The sequence below is a fragment of the Antechinus flavipes genome, chromosome 1 (genome assembly GCF_016432865.1).
Source record: "Antechinus flavipes isolate AdamAnt ecotype Samford, QLD, Australia chromosome 1, AdamAnt_v2, whole genome shotgun sequence".
NCBI classification, from domain to species: Eukaryota; Metazoa; Chordata; class Mammalia; order Dasyuromorphia; family Dasyuridae; genus Antechinus; species Antechinus flavipes.
In genome coordinates, this window is record NC_067398.1 from 387,894,088 (window position 1) to 387,920,437 (window position 26,350).

Sequence of the window (26,350 nt, forward strand, 5' to 3'; positions counted from 1 at the left end):
CAAAATTTATCATTTTGCATTTCATGATGTTCTCTAGTTATTCTTCCTTCCTTTTTGACAGATCTGAGAAATAGACTATAGGCATTGTTCTTCTAATTTGCTTACAGTATCATCTTTATTTTTCAATCATGAACTCATTTTCACCTTATCTTGGTATAGAGTGTTAGGTATTGGTCAGTAGCTAATTTCTGCCGTACTATTTTCTAATTTTCTTAGTAATTTTTTGTCAAATAGTGAGTTCTTATCTCAGAAACTGGGGTCTTTGTATTTATCAAACACAATATTACTATAAACCTTGACTATTGTATCTTGTTCACCTAGCCCATTCCACTGATCTATTACTCTATTTCTTAGCCAATAGCAAATGATTTGATGACTGCTGCTTTATAATATAGTTTTAGGTCTGGTATAGCTTAGGTCACTTTCATTTGCATTTTTTTTCATTAATTGCCTTGAAATTCTTGATATTTTGTTCTTCCAAATGAATTTTATTATATTTTTCAAGTTCTATAAAGTAATTTCTTGACAGTTTGAGTGATATGGCACTGAATAAGTAGACTAATATAGGTAGAATTGCTATTTTATTATATTAGCTCAAACCACCTACTTTTAAATACTTTTTCAAAAAATGGAAAAATTCCCAGGAACCATATTTTTTTTTGCATAGCATAGATTATAGTGAAAAATTTCTGAAAATACTCCTATACATCTACATCTCATATCTATTTTAATAATGTCTTTTATAAAGTATATAATGTAATGCTAATAATAGAGTAGATAAATTGTAGAGGAAAATTTCCCACTGGGAATCCCGTTTTATCAATGACTTCATATTATCAATCCACAAATTCAAACAAAAGTATATAAGAATTTCTTTAAACTTCTGTATAGATTTATCCTTGTAATTTGGGGAAAGGGAAATATTTAGAAATAGGTAACAATAGAATTAAACATTTCTTAGCCATTTTATTTCTCATTGTTGCCTTATAATCTAATAGAATGACCTTTCATCAAAGTCAAGGGTAAGTCTTATCCCTACAATTTGTACAGAGGAGGAACTAATAGGATATAATAAAAAGCAACTGAGAACTCTCCCATATACCACCTTCTTCTTCTGGAGTAATGACTTTAATAACAAGCTCAAAGTAAGACCAAAATAAACTAGAGAGCAGAGTCCTTCAGTGCAAGTTAGAAAATCATATGTGAATTGGAAAATATTATCCTTAAAGTGGTTTTATAAAACTTGCCTAAACAGAAGATCAATGAATGTAACGATGCAGCAGTTTTGCTTTCTTACAAACTTAGAACAAACTTTCCAAACAAGAAATAGAAAGAAATACAATATTGCAAAGCCATGCAAAAAAAAGAAAAGAAAAACTCCAAATGCCAAAAAAACTCAAACTACAGGCTCACTACCCTGATATGTGTTGATCTGGTATTTGAGACCCTATTAAAAAGTAGATTTCCATTGTATCTATCAGATTGATGTGCAGGTATTCAAATTGTTCATGTCTCAGTATGGTTATTTTGGGCATACATATACCATAGTCAGTTATACTCAGGCCAGAGTATTTGAGTTGCATGCATAATTTCATAGCCCTGTTTGAGGTTCACTTCTTAGCACTGGATCAGCAACTGTGTGACATACTGACTCATTTCTGTTCATTTCCATCAACTGTACACACCTGCCAACTAATGCATTTTCTTACTTCCATTTAAAGTTGTGAAGTTCATTTCACTTCCCTTGTTAAAAAAAAGCAGGAGGGGAAGGAGGATATAAAATAAAGATTTGGAAAAGCTGTGGTGAATTCAATATACCTTCTTTAATTTAGGAGAAAAAATATTTTTCAATTTAAAAAAAATGTCTTTTTTGTTTGAATCATATGGATATTTACTCATCTTTATTTCATGATACCAGTTTGTTTGTTTGTTTCTTCATATTCTTGTTCCAGATCTTTTGTAGTTATTGCTGAATCTTTTACATTCTACTTGGCCTTCTTTATACTAAAGTATAATCCTTCTTACCTTTTTCCATTTTCATCCATTTCTTATTTTCCTACATTCTTCTCTTCCATACATTTTAAGCATCCTGTCACAAATTCATTCATCGATTACCTCCAGATTCCTTAAAAAATATTTTTAAGAACAAGTATAATTTCTAATTTTTAGTAGCTCGTTTACACTTACAAATAGGAAGGACTCAAGCATTTTTGTCCAGGTATATCAATCAAGTCCCTTGAGGCATAGCAGAGTTTTAGTAGTTTTCTTGACTCATAAAGTTAGTAAGAGTCAGAGCAGAATTTGATGGTAAATTTTCCTGATTCCAAGCCCAAGACTATCCGCTGTACTTTATTGACAATATAGGATAGTTATACAAGGTTTTAAATTCTCATCTGATAAGGTCTATAATGTATGTGTAATAAACAAAGATACAACTTGATGGATCTGAAAATTTTCCTCACCTCCCCAGTCTGTTCAAATTCTATAATTTCTCCACAGGACAGAGAGTGGAAAATTATTTTTCTCCAAGGACTTTACTTTAGATATTAATTGTATCAAATGGCAACCTATACTATATTTACTATATGTTAAAAATAGAACACTGCATATTTCTCATGACTAATGTCTATCAACCAAATAGGTAAAGTTTATTTCTATTATCAGTTTAATTGTCCATTTCTATGATTTCTTCTTGGAAGAAATTATTCATATTTCAATAGGATTTTTAAAACTATCTGAAATTACATGAAAGATGCTACCATAAAAATAACATTTTTTTTCAAAAGCATATTTAGTATTGACATTTAGCAGGACTAAAATGGGGAAATATAATAAGTTCATATAAAATGATCCATAATTCTCATGGTGGATACAATATGCAAAGTTTTTTTCTTAATTAAAGAACTGATTTTCTATTAACACTGAAGTTTTCCATTTATATCCATTTTCTAATGAGATTATGTTAACTGCAACAAGTAAAAAAAATACCACGAACTCTTCTCATTTAATCCATAGACATTTAAAAGAGATTGGCCATTCATTCACATTGGAAAAGAAAAGTAGATGAAAAATCTTATCACCCAAATTAAGACATTCATTTAAATAGTTATACCATTAATTGTTCAGCTATAATAGACAACTTAATTTGTTTCTACACATGTTCAGCAAACAAGGTTAAGAAAATATTTTATTAGGGAATCATTCTGTACTTTTACCATATAAAAGCCCACCTTTTAAAATCAATTATCTTCCAGGAATTATATATAGAATACCAAGATCTAAATGAAACAAAATTTCAGGTTTCCTAAAGGACAATAAAAATTTACATGATGGATATCAATAACTTGGAGCATATTGTCAATGATAAAAATTGTAAGGTTTACATACTAAATGAAATGACATCATTGTTAAATATTACATATACAAAAATACATATGCATATATAATATATACAGAAAATATTTATGTATACATATATGTACATACACATGCATTTATGTACATAAGTACATATCCATATTATGGGAAACAATTATCCCAACAATAGTAATAAGAATTAACATTTATACTGTACTTTAAAATTTATAATAATTTAATATACATTATTTCATTTGTTTATGAATCAACTTTCCATTTGATACTATTGATATGTTACCCTTATTTTATTGATGAATAAAACTAAAACTCATAGAATTTATTTGCTTTAGTCATATAACTAAATAATATCTGAGCAAGTATGACATAATAATGGTGGCTTAAATGTAAAGTTAAGATAGGTCTAGATTTGGGGACTCTGTCATTGATTAGATGTGTTAAAGTTTCAAATAATGTGCTCTACATAAAGTTAACTTTAGAAACCAAGAAGTAAACAAAAGCAAAATGAGAGATCCTTAATGTGAAATATACTCAATTTTTAAAAAAATGTCCGTGGAGCTTTAGTTTGAAGTTGGAAGAAAAAGGAAAAACATTTATTGTGTACATGATATATGCCAGACAATGTGCTAAGTCTTAAAGATATAAACACAGGAGAAAAAAAGACAGTCCTTGTCCTCAAAAATCTTAGGCTGATGACAACAAATAATACAAAAAAGGGAGATGAAAATTTGAATGGGGGTAATATGAAGAAACTAGCAATAGGTTCACAGGACTGGGAACAGAATGATAAACCTGGGATTCTGGATGCTTTCACCAAAAAGAGGTTCAAGAAATAGCATTATATAGATTGATATTATCTTCTAAACTAACAATCATTCAGTCAGTTGGTCTATTAACTAGCATTTATTATTTATTAAATGCCTACTATATGACAAACACTGTGTTAAGTGCTGGACACACAAGGAAGAAAAGATACATATTGTCTGTGAGAAGATCAATGTCTAATGCAAGACTCAGTACAAAAAACAACTATGTAAAATAAAATATGTACAGTGCAAGTTAGATTTAATCCATGGAAGAAAATCATCATTACATTATTTTCAAAAACAAATAAACTGTTGAAATTGAAATGAACAGAGAAAAGGGTTAAAACCAAGTCTTGTCAAAAAAAGCAACAGCTAGCAATTTAACCATGAGGTTTAATTTCAAAAGTATTTACTGAGTGCTATTTAAGTCAAAATGTTGTTTTAGGACCTAAGGAAGATAGAAATAAATAAACAGAGAAAAACTATATATACATATATACATATATATATATTTATACACACATATACACAAACATAAATACATGCCGTATCATACCATACAATAATATGTTTTCTGTCCTCCAAGCTTAGATTCTATTTAGGGGTATATATCTCATTCTTTAGGAGAAAAAAATAGCTTCAATTTAGAAAAATCACACATGATAATTGCATAAAGGAGATAGAAACATGATATATGTTGTCTGAAGGGGGTAAGATTGCCTGAAATGGCTGATTAGAAAAGGCTTCATGATCAAATTAGAATTTGAAATGAACTTTTAAAAATAGTACTCTAACTTATCCCTTTAATTTAAATTTAATTTAATTTTGGAATTTATTATTTAATATAATATGTATATTATAAAGTTTTTAAAAATTCTGAATAGTTTCATTTGTTTTAAATAATTTGTAGGAGACATTCTCCAGTGAAAAAATCATTTTTGGTTTTGTTAGCCTACAGATACTTTTATAATGCCACTTACAGCCAAGAAAACCAACAGCCAAAAAGTAAAAGTATCTATATTAATTCAAAGGTTTCTTACAGATCAAGGGCATGGCTGACAACATTTATCTCTCTTCTAAGCATGTTCTCTGCACTAGGAATTACAGAATTACCATAGTTAAATATATTTTCATTTGATATAAAAAATTGAGACGTTTTCTTAGTGTTTGTTTTCTTCTTTATTCCTAATTTTATACCAGATGGTCTTGAAGAAGAGAAAGAAAAAGGTTAAATAATCCATTTTGTTCTTTTTCTTCCCTTATGAATTGAACCATTGGAATTTTATGGGGTTTGCTATCCATACTACATATAAAAATCTGTACAAAGCCTATATTCTTGTTACATAAATCTATTTTTATACATGTACTCAAACTTCACAGGGCTCTCCAATAATTTAGCAGTCACTTAGTCCTACTCACATGAAAAAGAAACATTGTTTTCACAATCCCCTTTGAATATGAACAATAATAATATACAGTTATTTTCTTAGTTGTCATTATCTCAAGAGCTCCTAAAGCAAAAGGCAATGGGATGTTTTATTGTTTGGGTAAATTTCTTGTCATTTTCAAGTACTTTCTGAAAGCTTAGTTGTTCCTTTTTTTTTTCATTTCTGATATCACAAACAAATCTTTTTTCAGAGTTCATTAACTTTGCTCAGTAATCTGGTCCCCAATGTCTTCAAACTCATCCTTTAAGAACAAACTAAAAAAAGCATATAATTTAAAAAATTTTTCAAACAGATATTATTACATGATAACATTTATCCCATGCATTGTATCTTCTAATATGCCAAACAATCAACTTTTCAATAACATAAAGAAACTAATTAAAAATAATATTTCACATTGATAGAACACTATTCACCACAAAAGTGCAAAAGCATGATTATCTACATTCTTCAGTCATTTTCAAACTTTTCATACAATCCAGACTTGTGTTTCTGATGGGAAATCATGTTACCTCTCATTTCAAACATGTTTTGTTTAGGTTAAGGTTTTCCTATTTCAAAACTTAGACTTAGATTTAAGTTATTTTCTTTCACAGAATAAACTGAGTTTGATAAACATTCAATTTAATTTGGGAAATCTTTGTTAAAGATTTACCTAATTCTAGTAATTGTGTACCTAGTTCTAGTAACAAACTTTGGATGCTAATTTTCTAATATAAGAGAGAGTCTATCTGGGAGACCTTGAACTTTATTTTTTTTTAAATTTGGACAACTACATTTCAGTATAATTTGTTACCTTTATAATTCTATGCTTTGTTTCTTATTCATTTAAATATATTATTCAATGAAGGAGCACATTGGTTTAACTAAACTGTCAGTGATTCAAAAAATGGCAATAACGACTAGTCCAAAATGAACTAGCAGAAGATTGGTGGGAGAGAGAGAGACAGACAGACAGACAGAAAGAGACAGAAAGAGGCAGACAGAGAGAGAGAGAGAGAGAGAGAGAGAGAGAGAGAGAGAGAAGAGAGAGAGAGAGAGAGAGAGAGAGAGAGAGAGAGAGAGAGAGAGGAAAAATGTCTGAGAGGCATTCAGTATGCATTGGATAAACTCTCTCAGGAGACAGGAGCCCAATGAAGGAAAACAATTAGCATGCTGCATAAAGTAGGGAAAGATTCTTAGAAACTAGTTATAGATCTATTTTTTGGTTTCACTCATGCAAGTGATCCTTGTAATTTTTAAGCCTTGTAAGTGATTATAGTAGCTACTTTGGAGCTATTTCTTCAAGAACATTCCCTTTTGACTACTTTCTTCCTTTCTTGCTTTTATTTCTCCAAAGCAGAACAGGCTGGTGAAATAATGACAAAGTTAAGGCTAGAATCTATTTCTTGACAATCAGACTAGTTGAAAAGGCAATCTTTTTTTTTCAATCTTAAAAGGATAAAAGTCCAGAATGAATGCTGATTGTTGAATTTCAAGTGCTACCTCTGAACTCTAGCCATTTTAGTCTCTTTTCCTATCATATAGTAGTTTATTTTTCCTATACTTTTTAGTAAATACAATTTTTAGAGTTATTTGGATAAAACTTATTATTTCATTGGTATGGGGAACTGATGGTGAGGAATCTCTCTCTACCACTGATGATCTGCATTATTTGCACTGCAACTTGTAACTTACATGATGTATAAGGTAAAGCAAATTTAAACCCAAGTCTTATGGACTCAGGGTGTTCCCTAGTCACTATATCATACTTTCTCTCATTAAAGAAAATAATAGAGATTAAAAATTATTAGTCAATTATAAATAAATATTCATTAAACATTTATTAAGCAGAAAAAGGCCCTAAAGAAGATGAGGGCAGAGATACATTGAAATGTTTCTGTCCTTCAAAGAGATCCCAAGTTTAATAGGAAAGATGACATAAACAAATAATCATAAAGTGGCATGGAGCATGCTTAGTGATTGAGAGATACAGTATGGATTAGACCAGTCCTAATTATTTGATCCAGTTCGCAATTCTTTTCCCTACTCTCTCTATCCCTTAAGACCCTTATATATTTCAAGATGGGCCTGTGAATTGCTTTAAAGGAAGCACAGATGGTTAGATGGAAAAGGAAATAATTGTAGTATAAAATATGGTATAGATAAGTCTACACACTATCAATAAGATTTTCTTCATGGTTGGGTCCAAAAACTTAATGCATCCTCGATATGATAAAACCTATTACTTAATCTTACTTGGAAGGATCATATGAGTCCTTGGGGAAGATTGCATGGAACAAGATGCCATTCTATTGCTTATTCTTCTGACAGGTACCTAAATTGTCAAATATCACCTAAATGTAAAATTCCTCCCAGAAGTGCATGTATTTTAAACAGAATTTCATGTTAAGACACAGGAAAATGTTTTCTTGGTGTGATGTTGGTGGCCAAGTAATTGGTGATGGATTTTTTTTTATGAGGATACATGTTAACTTTCGTAGCATCCCTATCATACTACAGTGTCAATTTTTTACATTTATTTCTTCTTATAATAATTTCAGGCCATAACTGTGTCATTAGGCTTATAATAGACTATGCTGAGTGTTTAGAAACATAATAGGGAAAAAATCCAGAGGATATATGTGGTAGTAGAAGGGGGAGTAGAGGAGAAGAATGGTTGGTTCATACCTTAAGTGGTACTGTGATTTATATTATTCTCTTCTTAGCTTCTAATGTCACTAGTGTCATTGTAGGGAAATAAAAGGGATGGCAAATCTAACCATGATTTGGAAATGGAATATTTAAGAATCATTGATTTTGTTATAGAACTCTGACACAAAGCAAGCACATAATTCTCTGATTTGAAAAAGAAAAACCTTCAATTCAATAAATGCAATTAATGTATTATTTTCTGAGGGCACAAAGAAAAAAAAAGAAAGAAATAAAAAAATCAATTCTGCCCTTAAGGACTTATACTCTACCACAAATGGTAAGAATATAGACACAGATAAATATATGCTAAATTTATATAAAATCAATACAAAGTATGGTGTGTATTTGGGCTTGGTATTAACACCTAGAAAAATTAGAAAGGCTTCTTGGAGGAGGAGGCATTTAAAGACAGTCATGATGGCATCTTGAAGATCTGAGAAAAAGAAATGAATACGTAAACTGTACAAAAGATAAGTGAAGCTGTAAAATAAGGAGATTGGGCTTTTTAAAAATGTGTCTTTTTGATTGCAAAGGGGGCTTTAATAGAATAAAGTTAGCAATAATATTAGCTAAGGTCACTTAAGAAAGAATTTTAAATGAGTCAAGAAAAAAGAAAGGATCTTTTCTCCATAGTCTCTCTAAGAGCTACCTAAAACTCAGGTTAAACTTAGCTTCTGAAAATCTTAAGTGAAAACTCTCCAAATGCTTTTTAATTTATCCTCTACTCTTTCAATAAGAATATACTGTTGTGCCCAGATATTTTACAATTTAAGTTTCAAAAACTCACTTAGTAACTGATTTCATAACTTCCCTTAGTAACAATTCTAGTATTCAACAAAATCTTCTTTACATCTCACCTAAGTCCCTAATATAGCAAATTAAATCAATTTCCTCTTGCTTTGTTCACAAAAGAGATTGAGAACAGATGGTCACAAATACCTGCACTAGAATTTTTAATATACAGTAGGACCTTTTTATAGCATGTCTTGTTATTACAAAGTTTTACTTATACAAAGGGCCAAATCTTGTTTCCAACTATATAAATTCAAAGTTTTAGGAAGATAGTTTAATATTTTATTTTCGCTTATTTTCATCTGATATGTATACATACACACACACAGGTGTATATGTGTGTGTATATATATATATAAATTATATATAATATGTATGTATATGTATATATATACATACATATTATATATAATTTTTATCCTCTCATAGATTTTGTAAAGATTAATTTTGTCCTTTATACTGCCTTTCTTCAAGTCTTTTAGAATAAGATTTATTATATAGAAATAATACACAAATCCACAACTAGAGTCAGAGAATCTCAGTTCATATACTGCCCCTAATACCACATACATGACATTGAGCCTCTCTTAGTTTCAGTGTCCCTCCTCATCTATAAAATGAAGGCACAGGATCAGCTTCTAAGTGTTTTTCCAAAACTATGAGTATAACCTTGAAGTCACTGATATATTTGAAGAATTATAATAAACAACTTTTCTTCTCTAGGTTGAGTCATACTAGTTTCTTATAACTTTCCTAAAATGACTTTCTAGCACTCATATCTCTCCCCTAACCTTCTTTAAAAATTAAGAAATGCCTCTTCAACAGGATTATCAGCAAGAATGAGAGAATTGGGTGTTGGGAAAATTGATTCAAAGTTCAAATATGACAGTAATAGTTAGTTGGTAAATATTAAAGCCATTCACAAGCAATTTACGTATTTTTATAAATTCTGCTACCTCAGCATAGAGACATTATCAAAAGAATATGTAATATGTGAGTCCTTTACTTTCTCTACCTTATACCTTTTCTTTTGGAATCTATTACACCTGGTATTCAGAAGACTGCCAGAATAGAGAGAAAAACTGCTGGGACCTAATTAAGAAAGATAAAGTCATTTTTTCTTTCTTTTAATTTTTTCACATTTTCCCCCTCCTCCTTGAAGAGATAGCATCTCTGTTGTATATCTCTGTGCCATTTTCCTTTGGAAAAGCAACCAGTCTGTGCATTCATGTCTAGAGTAAAAAAACTCTTCTTGTAATCAACTGAGCTGATTCTACAGATTTGGCAATGGTGTATTCTTGTGGGGCAATTCAGAGGCTGAATACAGACTTGCTCCCTTTTCTGAGATCTCACTTACAGCTTTGAGTTTAAGATTGCAGCTTACACTGTCAAAACGCATGCTGATTTGATCCCCATTCTTGCAGGGCTGGATTCATAGAAAAGCTAGCTCTGTTGTGGTGATAAAGGCCTATTCAATGTGGGGTCTGACCTGCTGAGACATTCAGGGCTGCCAACTTGGAGTGGAACTCTTGCACCCCCTAAAGACCAACTGTTAAAATTCATTGGGAAGAGGAAATGAGGATTTTCTTCTGGTTTCTTTCTCAGATGGTTACTTCTCAACTAAAAGCTTAGTTATTTATTTACTGGGATACCTTAGACTGTTGAAGAGAATTTCTTTGTGTAGGCAGAAAAGCTGCTGATACATTGCAGTGGAAAATAGCTACTTGTTCCATGCAGCTGAGACGGCAGTGGAGTCAACCATGTCCCAAGGTCTGGAAGTGGAATATGCTGTCACCATATCTCAGTCCTTTTTGAGTAGTGACTTTCCTATCAGCTCCTGATGCCAAGGAGTTAGTTTTCACAGTGTCATTTCAAATTGTCATTGTTCTCTCAGCTCTCTCTCTCTCTCTCTCTCTCTCTCTCTCTCTCTCTCTCTTTCTCTCCACACACACACACACACACACACACACACTATTCCCCTATGCACACATATATTCAGAATGAGGTTCTGAAACTGATTATATTCAAATAAAAAACAGAAAAATCTCTAAAGAAAGATTTTTAAGAATTCAAGAATTTAAAAAAAAACTGGCTATTTTGGTCCTGTACACTTGCCTTGTAATAGACTAGAAAACAAAACATATTCCATAGTTCTCTTCCCCATCCTCTCACCCTCAATCAAATTTGACCAGTGAATATACATAGTTTCTACCTATAAACTTATTTTTTTGAGAAAAATTCTATAGTAGGGTATTAAACTAGAAGTCAATATTATTTCATTAATGACTATTGGTTCTGAATTTCCTTTATTTCCTCTTTAGTTATTTCCTCTGATGTCAAATTGGAACTACCAGTTTGGAATCTGATAGGCAATGCTTATTTAAATACTTGATCTAAAAGATAAGGGCTGAGAAAGGAAAGTGAGAGGTTAAATTGAGGTTAAATTACTTGGTCTTAAACTAGGACATGAAAAAGGCAGAACAAAAAGTAGGTGGTTATTTATTCCAAATTTGGACTTCTATTCCTTATACCTTGTTACTTCTTACATTATAATTAAATATTCAAATTAAAAACAATTACCAAGTGCTTGATGGATTAGTTTACCTTCACAATTCCTTTGTATTTTTTACAGTTATCAATAAAGTGAGTTAACTAGCAAAATATTCCCTTAAAAATTAACATCAAAACAGATGAATTTTAACTTTTCAGAGGACTACAGATATTCAGACTACTGACAATGATAATAGCAAATATTAATTAAGCACTTGCATTTACATATTACATTGAGTTCTGAGAAGATACAAGGACAGAGTAGAACCCATTCTCAAAGTGTTTACATTCAACCTGCCAATTATAGTCAGGAATATATGAAAATGATCAATGAATTGACATTCTATTCTTAATATTCAGCAGACGTTTCTTAATTTTGCTCAATAACTTTTACCAGTGCCTAAAAGGCATGTCTTAAAAATTGTAGTCACTCAATAAATTTTTGTTGATTTGCAATCCTTAGAGATAAATTAAATCAAAAATGAAATTTTCTTCCAATTAAATTTTACTAGTGTTTCAAATTTGGGAGAGGACAGAATTGCTTCAAATAAATATTTGAGTCATTTAATCTCTAAGACTTCTCCTGATTCTAAAATTCTATGAATCCATTAATCTATACATGGAAATACAATAAATACCATACATGTTTTTATCTGATCAGTTATTATACCTGCTCCCAAAGGTCTACTTTCCTTCTTCTGTCTCTGGGAATATTAGAATGGAAGATGACAGTATTTACATGCAAAGCACAAACTAATTTGCATAAGACAATACAGCAAAATCTATGCCAAGATCTCAGCAGTAAAAACTTGTAAAATGATAAAGAGCAGACATGAAACTACAAAAAAACATTTTGCAAAAACAAATGATACTCCCAAAGACAAGACTATACAAAATTTCAAAACATAGCAAGATAGAATGGAATTTCTCAAAAGTTCAAAGAGAGTTGCAAGAATATTTCCGTATTATGCATGGTCTTTGTGTAAAACAATCAATGATGACTTTTTCACTTCAGAAAAACTCTGGGAAAAACTAAACATGAATAAATTCACTTTTCCTCTTCCTTCTGTCCATTACCAAAGAAAAAGTTCAACAGCACAACTGCTGACTACTGTTTTGAAGTAACATGGTGTCTCATTAGAAACTTTATTTGGGTAAACAAGAGAACATTATTTTCCTTCCAAAAAAAATTGTGGTTAACATTTTTAGGTATTTGAAATTTCTTTGCTTACAATTTGGTATTACATAGAAATTATAGAATGCCCTTATAGTTCCACTTTGATCTTTTAAAGATTTTCATTAATTAAACTCAATTCAACAGGCATTTAAAGTACCTACTATTTTAAGGATATCATGCAATTTTAGAGTACAAAACCCAAAATGAGATAGTTGTAGTCTTTAAGAAGCTTATGGTTATTATTTTTCTCATGAATACATAAAAATATGTAATTAATAATAATATAATCTAGATAGAAAGGCAATGTGAGTGATGGATAGAATGCCAGTCTTTTTAGGAATTAGGAAGAAAAGTTCTTTATCTTATTATTGCAACATAACTGGCTGAATGACTCCAGGCAAGTCATTTAAATTCCCAGTGCTATAAAACAATCTCCAGGCTGTAATTGCCTAGAAGTTATCATTTCCTTTGGCTGAATTTGACTCCTCATTTGGGGCAGAAGGATTTCCCCCAAATTGAAAAAATTGTAGGTCTTATGCCTATCCTCTGAAATGCAATTATCAAAAAAGGACAAGGTTATGTAGCATCTTATTTTATAATGGACATTATTGGTACAAAGGAATTTACATGTGTTGTTTGGTTTGATCTTCATAATGACCATGTAAGGAAGCAAATATTGCTCTAGCTTTATAGATATTATGATCATTTTGTAGATGCTAAAGAGACTTGTTATAAATCTAGGTATGTAAAATTAGTAGGCAGGTATTTACTTCATAGTTCATTTTAAAGGATACAGATTCCTTAAGTGATCTTTCCTCATTTAGATAATGAGATGGGAATCAGTGGGGAAAAGCATGAGGAAAATGATGAAAAATAAAAAATTAACTTTGGATAAAAAAAAAAGAAGAAGAAGTTAGAGTCAGATTCAGAAATCTCAATGAGGGGATTCTATTCCATGCTGAAATGTGAAAGGAAGTCATACAATGTTAACAGTATATGAAAAGCAATTCCTACTATTTGTCCCTCCAATTAAAAGCTCCTCAACCAGATTCTGGCTTTAAACTTTACCAGATCTATTTCTAAGCCTATTGTTCCAGGATGAAAATTACATCTCCAGAAACCTTATTGTGTCCCAAGGGTGGAGCCAAGATGGCAGAGTAAAGTCAGGAAGCTGCTCAAGCTCCCCCCTAGAAAATATCTAAACAAAGCTTGATGGAATGAAACCACTCTCCAGCTCAAGATAGACTAAAAAATCTTCAAGAAAGGTCAATCTTATGGGGGTAAAAAGGGGTTAAACTCAGGTCAGATAGTCTCTGGGAAAACCCTTGAAAGGGTCTTAATTACAGCAAATCAGCAACTAAGACTCTCAGTCCTGGTGATATAATATAATTTTATAGTCCCCTGACGTTGGGGGTTTTGTGTTTAAAAGGGTCAGTGGTCCTGGGTCTTTTGGCTTTGGAATCTTCCTCAGGAAACTAGCACACCCAGGCTACCTGATTCTGACCACTCCTTAGCCAGATAGTTTCTGGCCTCAGGAAAACTCCCACAGATCAAACTCCTGAGACGAGTGAATAAGACTACTTCAATAATCTTTTCAGTAATAATCTGATCAATTAAGAACCACTTCTTCCAGAGACCACTCCTTCCTACTATGAGTCATAGAATTAGCATATCTATATTTGAAAAATATGTAATTTTATCTCTTTGCTTCAGTTTCTTTACTGGATTCCCTTAGAATTCAATCCATTTTGTAGTGATATACCATTACTTTCAATAAAACTTTGCCCTTTGACTAAGAGATGAGTTCAAGCCTGAAAATTCTTTTGAGACACCTTGTGATACTGATCTGGGACTTTTGGGGTCTTCCCTTTCCAACCTCAATACTAGCTCAATAGAGAAGGAAATCAGTAGGGCAGCCCCCAGCTCAGAAGGCAAACTCTGGGAAATCAGGCTATTTCCTGGAAAGAGCAGGCAAAGCTACCTCCTACAAACAAAGGGGACCTCTGTGCTCAAAGCCAAGCCTCAGAGCTGCACAAAAAGCTTGGGACAGCATCCCCTTTACCCCAGGAACAAAGCTCAACCATAAAAGTAAAAAAAAAAAAAAAAAAAAAAAAAAGAGGAAAAATCAAAGGAAGGGAAAGAAAATGGGCAAGAAACAGAAAACAACCTTGACCATATAAAGCTACCATAGTGACAGGGCAGAGCAAAATACAAACTCAGAAGGATAGACATAGATATAAGAGGTAGAAGAAAAAAATGAAAAAAGAAATGAGAGGTATGCATCAGTGAGTCAACAATTTGGAAAATGAAGGGAAAAAATTGTCTGAAGAAAACAACTACTTAAACAGTAGAATAAATCAAATTAAAAAAGAGATACAAAAGATAACTGAAAAAATCACAAATTAAAAATTATAACAGGACATATGGAAGCTTATGACTTTGTGAGGCAGCAAGAATTAGTCAAACAGGGGACTTCCGGCCAAGATGGTGGAGAGGAAATGCACTGCTGTGTGACCTCCGTGTTTTTCTCTCACTATTCATTTCATTTCATGCCTCTAAATTGGTGCTCGACTGAAAAAAAGGCATACAGTTGCTTGCCAGGAGAGGCCATCCTTGAGACTCATCAAGGGGGGTCTGTTTTTGCGCAAGGGTGGGGACGGTATTTGGAAGCAGTCTGCGGGCAGCAGCTGCAGCGAGAGCACAGATAGCAGCTCAGAACCGGGTAGAGTGGAGAGGGGGTGGGGTGTGATCTCAGCCATCTCTGCGGGGAGAGCTTTGCTACAGGACTAGATAATTTGCTCCGGCAGCGAGTCAGCAGCCCAGCAGAGAAGCTAAAAACACCGGGGGTGAAGAATACAACCCCAAACAGCTGGAGTCTCTCGGGACCTGGCCACCCCTCCCCCACAGTGTCTCAGCCCGCTCGGATCTCAGAGCGCTCGGATCTCAGCGCGCAGGCGCCATAGCACAGTAGGACCCGTGCCTCACGAATACCCTGCCCCTCCCCAAAGAAAGCAGCCTCCATTCAAGGGGATTTTTTCCTTCTGTTTCTTTGATAGTTTGTCTTTGATAAATAGACAGAATGAGCAAGAAACTGAAAAATAATTTAACCCTGGACAGCTTTTATACAGATAAAGAGCAGACTCCAAATCCTGAGGAGACTAAAAACAAACAGTCCCCAGGTGAATCCCCAAAGGAGGAGATCATATGTTCCTCAGCACAGATGAATCTCATGGAGGAAATTAAAAAGGCTCTCACAAGGGAGCTAGAAGAAAAATGGGAAAAGGAGAGGGAGGCTCTGCAAAAGGGGAAGGAGGCTTGGCAAAAGGAGAAGGAGGCTTTGCAAAAGGAGAGGGAGACTTGGCAAAAGGAGAGGGAGGCTCTGCAAAAGGAGAGGGAGGCTTGGCAAAAGAGCCTGGAGAAGTCAGTTAAAGAGAGAGTGGATAAAGAAACCAAATCCTTGAAAAATAGGATTGGTGAACTGGAAAACAAAATTGGCGAAATGGAAAAAAATTCCACAGAACAAAAGAACTCAATTGGACAATTAGAAAAAGATCTTAAAAAAGTGAGTGAAGAAAATACCTCACTGAAAATCAGGGTCGAACAATTGGAATTGAATGACTCGAGGAGACAAGAAGAATCAGTCAAGCAAATCCAAAAAAATCAAACAATGGAAAAGAATGTGAAATACCTTCTGGGGAAGACAACAGACCTGGAAAACAGATCCAAGAGAGACAACCTGAGAATCATCGGACTTCCAGAAAAGTATGATGAAAAAAAGAGCCTGGACACTATCTTCCAGGAAATTATCAAAGAGAACTGCCCAGAAGTCATAGAAACAGAAACAGAAGGTAAAATAGACATTGAAAGAATTCATCGATCCCCTACTGAAAGGGATCCTAAAATCAAAACACCAAGGAATATAGTGGCCAAATGCCAGAACCCTCAGGCAAAGGAAAAAATACTGCAAGCGGCTAGAAAAACCCAATTCAAGTATCAAGGAGCCACAATAAGGATCACCCAGGATCTGGCAGCATCCACATTAAAGGATCGAAGGGCCTGGAATATGATATTCCGAAAGGCTAAGGAACTTGGTATGCAACCAAAAATAACTTACCCAGCGAGATTGAGCATCTTTTTCCAGGGAAGAAGATGGACATTCAACGAAATAAGCGAATTTCATCTATTTCTGATGAAAAAGCCAGAACTTAACAAAAAAATTGATCTACAAGCACAGAACTCAAGAGAAATCTAAAAAGGTAAAGATTAATCTTGGGAACTATATTTCGGCTATAAAGATGTATAAAGAATACACGTATACCTTGTTCTAGAAACTAGATGTGGAAAGGACATTGTACCAGAAAAAAGGGAAAGTGGGGGTAGTACATCTCATGAAGAGGCAAAGAAAACCTAGTATATCTGAGAGAAAGAATGGAGAGGGATGAATATAGTTTTTTTCCTTTCTTTCTAGATTCAATTTTTCTTGTGCAGCAAGATAACTGTATAAATATGTATACATATATTGTATTTAACATATACTTTAACATATTTAACATGTATTGAATTACCTGCCATCTAGGGAAAGGGGTGGGGGGAAGGAGGGGATAAGTTGAAATAGAAAGTTCTGCAAGGGTCAATGTTGAAATATTACCCATGCATATGTTTTGTAAATAAAAAGCTACAATTTAAAAAAAAAAAAAAGAATTAGTCAAACAAACTAAAAAGAATGAAAAAATGGAAGAAAATGTAAAATATTTCATTAGCAAAACAGTCAACTGTGTATGGCTCAAATTGGTGAATGATCACCATTTAATAAAAAATGCTGGAGAGGTTTCTAGAAGCAAAGCAAAAGTTTATTGTATGTTCTGCAGAGAAGTGGATGCCCCTCCCATTGAGCAAGCAATTGAAAGTAGGAGGCACTTTTTAGGATAGGTTTGACACTTGAAATAATCCCTAACCCAAATACCTCTCCCACTACTTACCATCATCCTCATTGGGTGAGGGTCTTACATTCTAAATGCAGAAACTACCCATGAAATTGAACTTGACCAATAAGTACATAGTTGTGCATATTTGATCGAAATAGGGAGAAAATGATGTCATGGGAGTATAGCAGGAAAGGGACTTAAGTATGCCCTTGAGTCAATGCTCAGAGACCTTCAGGCCTATTCCAACTCTGAAGTAGATGAAGCTTTATTCAATTTTCACAACTGTCTTGAGAGATCTCACCTCATCTCATTCAGCTGGAAAATAGATGCAGAAGAAATTATATAAAAATTATTGGTCTACCCAAAGGCCATGACCAAAAAAAAAAGTCTGAATAGCATTCTGCAAGAGGTCATTAAAGAAAATGACCCCAATATTCTAGAATTAGAGGGGGAAATACTCATTGAAAGAATCCATCTATCACCTCTGGAAAGAGATCTTACAAGAAAAACCCAAGGAACATTGTTGCAAAACTCTAAAACTACAATCTCAAGGAAAAAATACTGCAAGCTGCCAGACAAAACAAGTCAAACATCCAGGAGCAGGATTTGACAGCTTCTATAATAAAGGGTCAGAGGGCCTGTAATACCATATACCAGAAGGCAAAGAACCTAGCTAGAATTACAACAAAGAATTAACTAATCAAGGAGATTCAATATCATCTTTCAGGGAAGGAGATGGAGTTTTAATGAAGTAAGAGACTTTCAATCATTTCTATTGCAAAAACCTGAGTTAAACAGAAATTTTAATCTACAAACACAGGGTTCAAGACAATCATAAAAAGGAAAACAGAGGAAAATATATATTTAAAAGTTAAGCTGTTTACATCCCTAGATAGGAAAGCAATATCCATAACTCTTGTCTATTGTATCTGTCAGTGACGCAGACAGAGGAGGGCACCATATGAACTGAAGCTGTGGTTGTGAATGTTCCCTTATGTGATGACATCAAAGAAAAAGACATTAAGGGGTGGGAAAAGGTCAGTATTAGAAAAAGAGAAAAGAGGAGTTATAATGGGACAACTAATTCACATAAAGAGGTGTAAAAGACATTAAAATCTAGAGAAAGAAGGGAAGGGGATGGACATTGTCTGAAGCTTGAGCATCAGTTTTAGATTAAAGAGGGAATAATTTAATCGTTCATTTGGATATAGAAATTTATCTAACTCTGCAAAAAAGTAAGAGGAGGAAGAAGAAAAGAAAAGGGAGGGACAGGAAAAAAAGGGAAACTAGAAACACTAGGGTAAAAGGTAAGAGAAAGGGGGGAAAGAATTGATAGAAGATAAGGTAGTGGGTGGAATGGGTTAAAAAAACACTATTAAGAGAGGGATGATAGGAGATAAGGTAGAGGGTGTGGTGGGTAAAAAAATAGAAATAATTTCCATTCACTTGGCGATTGAAAGCAACTTAATGCTACAATCATGCCTCACAGCCATTAATGACCAGCTCTATGAGCAAAATTTGATCCCCCTAAAAATCTTACAATCTCAGTGTGGAAGGGAACCTCAGAGTTCATTTAGATTAGAGTCCAATCCTTATCCAACATCTGAGTTTTATTTAAAAAAATCTTTAATCTTTAGTTATCTTAACTCCATTTAGACATTCAAGACAATGGGAATAAACATTTATTCCATAAACCATTATGTACCAGGCATACTATACTCAGCACTTTACAGATGCTATCTCATCTGATACAACAACCCTAGGAAGTAGGTATTACTATGTTACCCATTTTGTAGTTGAGAAATCTGGGACAGACTGATTTTGTCTGATGCCGGTTTTGAACTCAAATCTTCCTGATTCCAGATCCAGCACTCTATGCACTGTGTCACTTAGCTGCCAGCAGGAAATTTATTACTTTTTAGGTAGGTCAAATTTATTTTGATACTTTTCTAACTAAATATGAAGCAGCTACATACACACACACACACACACACACACACACACACACACACACACACACCAAAGTACTGTGGCCCTATTCTTATTTGTAGGTTAAGTTGTATTCTCTAAGTATAGCAGAAGTATAGATGGTATTCCCATCTAAGTATAGATGGTATTCCCATCTTATGTAAGATGGGAATACCATCTATACTTTTTCTGAAAAATTCTATTGACATTCCAATAATTGGTGCTTTCCCCTTTAGGATTTGTGGGCCAACTCTTTCATTATCTCTTCTAGAACTTGAAAAAGATTGGCATAAAACTCCACTTTTATGTGGTTTTATTTTCTCCTCAGTTTTAAGATCATTTTTTTCCTATAGGCTATAAAGCAGGTATTGAGAAAGAAAATAGGAGTTGAATAATTCCATCTTGTTTTTATCATTGTGTTTCTTTAACAGAGTCATCTCAAGTATGGGTCCCATTAACTTTTTGTCTATAACATATTTCAAAAATCCCTTTTAAATTGTACATTATATATCTAAATTTTCTTAACCTGTTGGAGATGTCAACATTATTCTTGCAGGTTTGTGTATTTTTTTGTTGTTGTTTTTGTATTCATCCTCAAGTAAACCCTTCCCTCTCTTCTTTGTATGTGTACTTTAAAATCTTAGTTCATCCTTGTGCAGATTCATCCTCAAATTAAGCATTTCTGAAAATGTAAACACCTTAAATGTCCTCCTTCTGACTTCCGAATTTCTTCCAGTGTCACCAATATTTAGCCCTTTGCCTCCCTAGAATAAGAATTGAATACTTGGCAATAACCATATGCCAACTTCTTTTTGTCCTTGATTATTACTTTCTCTTCCATCATGGTCCTCTTCCTAGAAGATCTTTTAGTTTTCTAACTATTCTATGACACTGAGGTTTGTGTATGGCATTTCATGTTATTGAATAATTTAGACCAGTGGAGGAAGCAGATATTTTTATAATGTTTTTAGTTTTATATGTGCTTTTGTACATAGATGATCCCAGCTGAATCTCACAACAATCCAATAAGGCATGCATTACAATTATCATCCCCATGTAGCTAGTATAGTGAATCTTCAAGACTGGATCTGGTGTTACGAGGAACTGAACTCAAATTTGGCTTCAGATACATTACAGTTGTAAGACTTTGGGCAAGTAACATAATTCCTGACTGCTTCAATTTCATTTGCAAAATGGAGTTAAAAGCACCTATCTTGAATGCTTTTTTAAAGATATAAATAAGATATTTTTAAAAAATTTTTAAAGCTTAAAGCACTATATAAATGCTAGTTCATACATTAGTTAGGGTAAGCCCAGCTATCACGTAGTATAAGTCTGTCACTCTTTCCACACCAGACTGCCCCTTCAGTGAGAATAAACTATTTAAACAAGCATCTGCTAAGTATCTGGTAGTGTGAAGAATCAAAGAAGGGGGGTAGGAACCCCTACTCTCAAGGATCTCAATATAATATAACTGTGGGAGATCATAGAGAATTAGATACAAACTATCAGTTTATATATGGGATAAATTAGAGATAATCTCAAAGGAAAGGCATAAGTATTTAGAAGGATGTGCAGGCATAAGGTAGGGTTGTAATTGATACTTGAAGGAAGTTATAGAACTCAGAAGGCAGGGATGAGGATGGAGAGAGTTCTATGAATGGGGGGATAAGCCAGTGAAAATGTCCAGAATTGGGAGATAGAGTATGTTCCATGAAGTTTAGTAATGAAGCCACTATCATATGAAAATACAATAAATTGAGTGGAGTAAAGTACAAATGGAATGAGAAGGTAGGAATTGTTCAGGTTATGAATTACCTTGAAAGCCAAATAGAGGATTTTATATTTGGTCGTAAGGAGCAGGGAGGAGGGGCACAGAATGGGAGACATGGTCAAAACTGGACTTTATAAAGATTAATTTAACAAAATGGAGGTTAGATTGGAGTGGTAAGACTTCTGAAGTAAGCAAGGTGTTGAAATGTTTCATCCAGAAAATTTCTGAAATGTTTTAGGAATAAGGTGATGTATTCCTGTACTCAGGTGATGACAATACTAAAGGAAAGAAGGGTTCTATATAAGAATTGAGAAGTTAGAAAAAATGTAATGCCTTCTCTTTAACTCACTCAACTTTTAATTGGGAGACAACATGCAAGTAACATTGAACATATATGATATACATAGTGTGCCATGAGGATAATATAATAGTAAATGAACTGAGTGAGGGTAGGATTGCGAGGGGGCAAGCAAAGAAACCCTTCCCTAAGGAGGTGAGATTTTTGCTGATGCTTGAAGGAATCAGAGAGATCAAGAAGTGTTAGTAAAGAGGGAGACAATTGCAAACATGTAGGAATATCTACAAAAGCAATAGAAGTGCCCTGTGTGAAGAAAGACAAATATGTAAGTATAGCTGGATCATAGAATATATGAAGGGAAGTAAATAGCAAGTAGATAGGGGGCAGGATGTAAAGATTTTTAAATGCTGAACACAGATCATTTTATTTAACCCAGAAGATAATGGGGCCTCACAGGAGTTTATTAAATAGGCAGAGATGACACATACATAAATGAACTTTAAAAAAATCATTTTGACACCAGATTTGAGGATGATGTGGAATAAAGAGAGGCTTGTGACAGGGAAATGAAGCAAAACAGTTGCAATAGTCAAATGGAGAGATGATGAAGGCATAGGCAAAGGTAGTGGTGAGATTCTGTAAAGGTAAAAGTGATAAAATATGATAATAGGAATTAGTTGAAGATGACACTCTGGCTCTGGATCTGGGTGACCTGGTGAATGGTACTGTCTTTACTAGTAATAGAAAAGTTGGGAAGAAGAGAAGATTTAGACAAAAACATTAAGTTTTATTTTGGAAATTCTGAATTCTTGTTTTTCTTTCAATATGTAATGCTCACTTCTATGTCAAAAACCAGCTGCAAACACTATCTGATTTCTAATGTAAAATTTGAATGCAAATTTCACTTCATACAAGATAGGCAAAGAAAAACCAAAAGAAAAGAAAAGAAATTGAATTGGGTAAGACTATTTCTACCCTTTCCCCTAAAAGGTGTCAGATAATAAAGGAAGAGTGCTGGGACCTTTGTTCAACCTGTAAATAAATTCAGTTTTGTATACTTAAAAATGTTCTGTTTGTGTGTGTGTTTGTGTGTTTTGTTTTGTTTTCCTATAAGAAGCTTAATCCTTATTTGAAATCTTGCAAAAGTGAATACTAGAAACTATCTTTACATGTAGTTGAAAAAATAAAATACTATTGAAGAGATGAAAAAAATAAAGAAAAGTACTGTTGAAAAAATTCCAGTTATCAAAGCAAAAATTGCAATGATTGTACAACTTACTATCTTTGAAAGACTTTGGTCTTTGGGGATACAAGGAAGATTATTCAAGATATGATGGCAACTTAAGAGTTGGACTTCTAACCAGATCCTCCTGAGCACAGTGCCTGAAACATAGAAAATATTTAATGAATTTTTTGACTTAAAAAAAAAATAAGAGGAAACAATCCTTTCTGAAAAAAATGTCTGCAAAAGGATCTAAGCTAAATTCTATTTTGGTTTTAGACCTTATAATCTAAGATTCATTTTCAATATTCACTGCTTTTAACTTTTTCATTGGGATAATCTAAATTCTTTTAGTCCTCAAGATACAAAACTTTTCCATTTCTCCTCCTAACTTGCCATCAGTTCTTTCTTTTTCTTTTTCAATATTTTTTGGAACTCATTGATTTCATAAAATAAATATAACCCGATGTAGCCTTTTCTTTTCATTCTGTGCTATCTACCTAGAAAATTTCATTCATATCCATGGGTTCAAATAGCATCCTCTTGAAAAAAAGATATCTGAAATACAAGGCCATACACCTTGACTCTCTCCTAATCTAGAAATGCATATATCTAGCAATTTTTAGGACATTTCAATTCAAAATTTCCAAAACTAAATCAAAACTCTTTCCCTGAAACCTGCTTCTGCTTCAGATTTTACTTTCCCTCAGTGGAACCAAAATGGAACAATAGTCATTTAATCTCCATTGTTAGAATGTTAAACTCTATCCATCTTGTTCACATAGACTGTTTTGTTAGCATATCTAAAGCATACTCTACTTTCTGTTATCTCATTGAGTACCTACATCTTTTAGTCTTGACTAGGCCCTTCCCTGGAATCTCCCTAATTCCTCCCAAACTCTTCTCTAATTACTCTGGTTACTCTCTAGACCCTATCTTAATTTCTCTCCTTCTCCCTTCCAACTTTTTGCAGTTGGAAACATATTGCTTAATCATAGATGATTCAGCTTAGCTTCTTCATGTTTGGTTGAGCTTATGAGCTATTTTTTAATAATAGCATTTTATTTACAAAATATATGCAAAGATAGTTTTCAATATTCACCCTTGCAAAACCTTGTGGTCCAATTTTTTTCTCTTTCCCTTACCTACCCTCTTTCCTAGACAGCAAGTAATCTAATATAGGTTAAATTTGTGCAATTCTTCTAAATATATCTCCACATTTATTATTCTGCCCAAGAAAATCAGATCAAAAAGGAAAAAAAAATGAGAAAGGAAAAAAAAAAAAAAAGCACAAGAAAAGAGCAACAAAAGAGGTAAACATACCATTCACTAAATAAGAGAGTTTAGGGAATTTCTCCTTGGGTGAAATCTAGTACTTTGTGTGCATGTGTGTGTGTCTGTGTGTCTGTATCTGTCTGTCTGTCTGACCGTCTGTGTCTCTGTTTCTCTGACTTTTTGTCTCTGTCTGTCTCTTTGTGTGAGAGTTTGTCTCTTTCTGTTGAGCTATTTCAACTGACATAAATCAGGAAGGAGAAATGAAGAGAACAAAGATTTATTAAACACCTATTACATCTCAGATACTGTGCTAAACACTTTACAGATATTCTCATTTGATCCTCACAAATAACCCTGAGAAATAAAAATTGTTATGATCCCCATTTTACAGTTGAGGAAACTGAAGTAAACAAAGATTAACTAAATTGTCCAGGATTATACAGGTAGTAAGTATCTGTGGGTATATTTGGATTCAGATCTTCTTCTAGCCTATCCACTGTACCACCCAGCTGCTTTGGGGAGAGCTTATTCACTTCTTATGTTCATCTATTTGTATTCATCTCCTATCTTCCTGAATAAATGAATTTATTTGCTATTTGTTATGTTGTAACATGACAAATGGGTTCATTGTGGTAGTGACATTTGGTGGAAAGAAGTCAAGTTTTTAATACATAATTGCTCCATTAAGAGATAGGGATAAGGAGCTCAGCTTAAAACTAAACTTTATTATCCTTAGGCTAACATTATTTAGGGGAGCAGATATTACTTTATCCTAATATCTGCTCTTTCTGAATAAGAACATTCTGGTCAGACTTTACCCCAATCTCTTTTCTCCTTTCCTGACAGAAAAAATATTTTCCTTTGGAAAAGGTAGATAGAAAAGATGCTAGAGATATCCATGTTTCCCTGTGAACCACATATAAAAAGATAAATGGGGAAACAAACAGTCTATATGTTCAACACAAAATACCCTCTTGTTTATGATGAAATGAGTCTTAACTTCATTTTACAAGGGAAGTAATTACTTCAGAACAATTTTCTACCTTTTCTAAGGGAATAGGAGGATTTTTGTTTTTTGTTTTGTTTTAACTCATTATATTTCATCCCTCTTATCTTTTTTCTTTTCATGGAGAATTTTGTTTGACAGATTTCTGGAATTGACCTAAATTCTAATTCAGAGACCTTGTCTGACTGGATGACTATTAAATGAGAAAATATTACTTTAATTCTCTATACTATATAGCACAAACTTCACAGCACAATTAAACAAATAGTAAGGAAACAGTAAAATTAAAGAAATTTTTGAAAATATCTCCATGCTCTTTGTTTAGGCCTTCCTTTCCAGAAGTGATCAATGGATTGAAACTACACATACTCACAAGGTCAATTAAACCCTTAAAATAATAACTACACTTTGTTCACATGATTTCATTGTCCTTTCTTATTGCCTTCCATTTGAACCCAAGTTATAGCTATCCAACCCAAATCTATAGTAAATGACAGAAACTAGGTAAACGTTTGTAAGGTTGCCTTAGTATTCCCACAGGGATTCCACTTTAGCTGCTACACTGAGAAATTACCTCTCAGCAGACTAGCATCAGAAAATGTGACAGAATGTACCAAAAAAAAAAGGCAGAAAAAGAGCATTTGAAAGAAACACTTAGGGTTAAGATTTCTGGAACTTTAATAGCTTTCCACAGCAAATTTTGGCTATCATGCACTCAAACTAAGAGGGGGAAAAATGAATTTTACTACATTCAGGTTGTTTTATAACATTACATAATGGTGTAAGTGCCATAAAGAAGGTTGTGTGTAGTGCAATAAAAGTTATTAGGTCACCAATATTTCTGGTTTTGTACAATGAAATTAGAAATAATGATTATGATTAGAGTTACCAGAATTTAAAAAGAAAATCCTTTGAATTGAGCCATTTGTCCCTAAGGATATACAAAGGAATTTGTAGGTTCTGCAAAAAGGGTCATTTATAAGTTCTCTTCAGGTGAAAGAAATCATGTTAACACTATGAGTTTTATATAAACTTTCCAT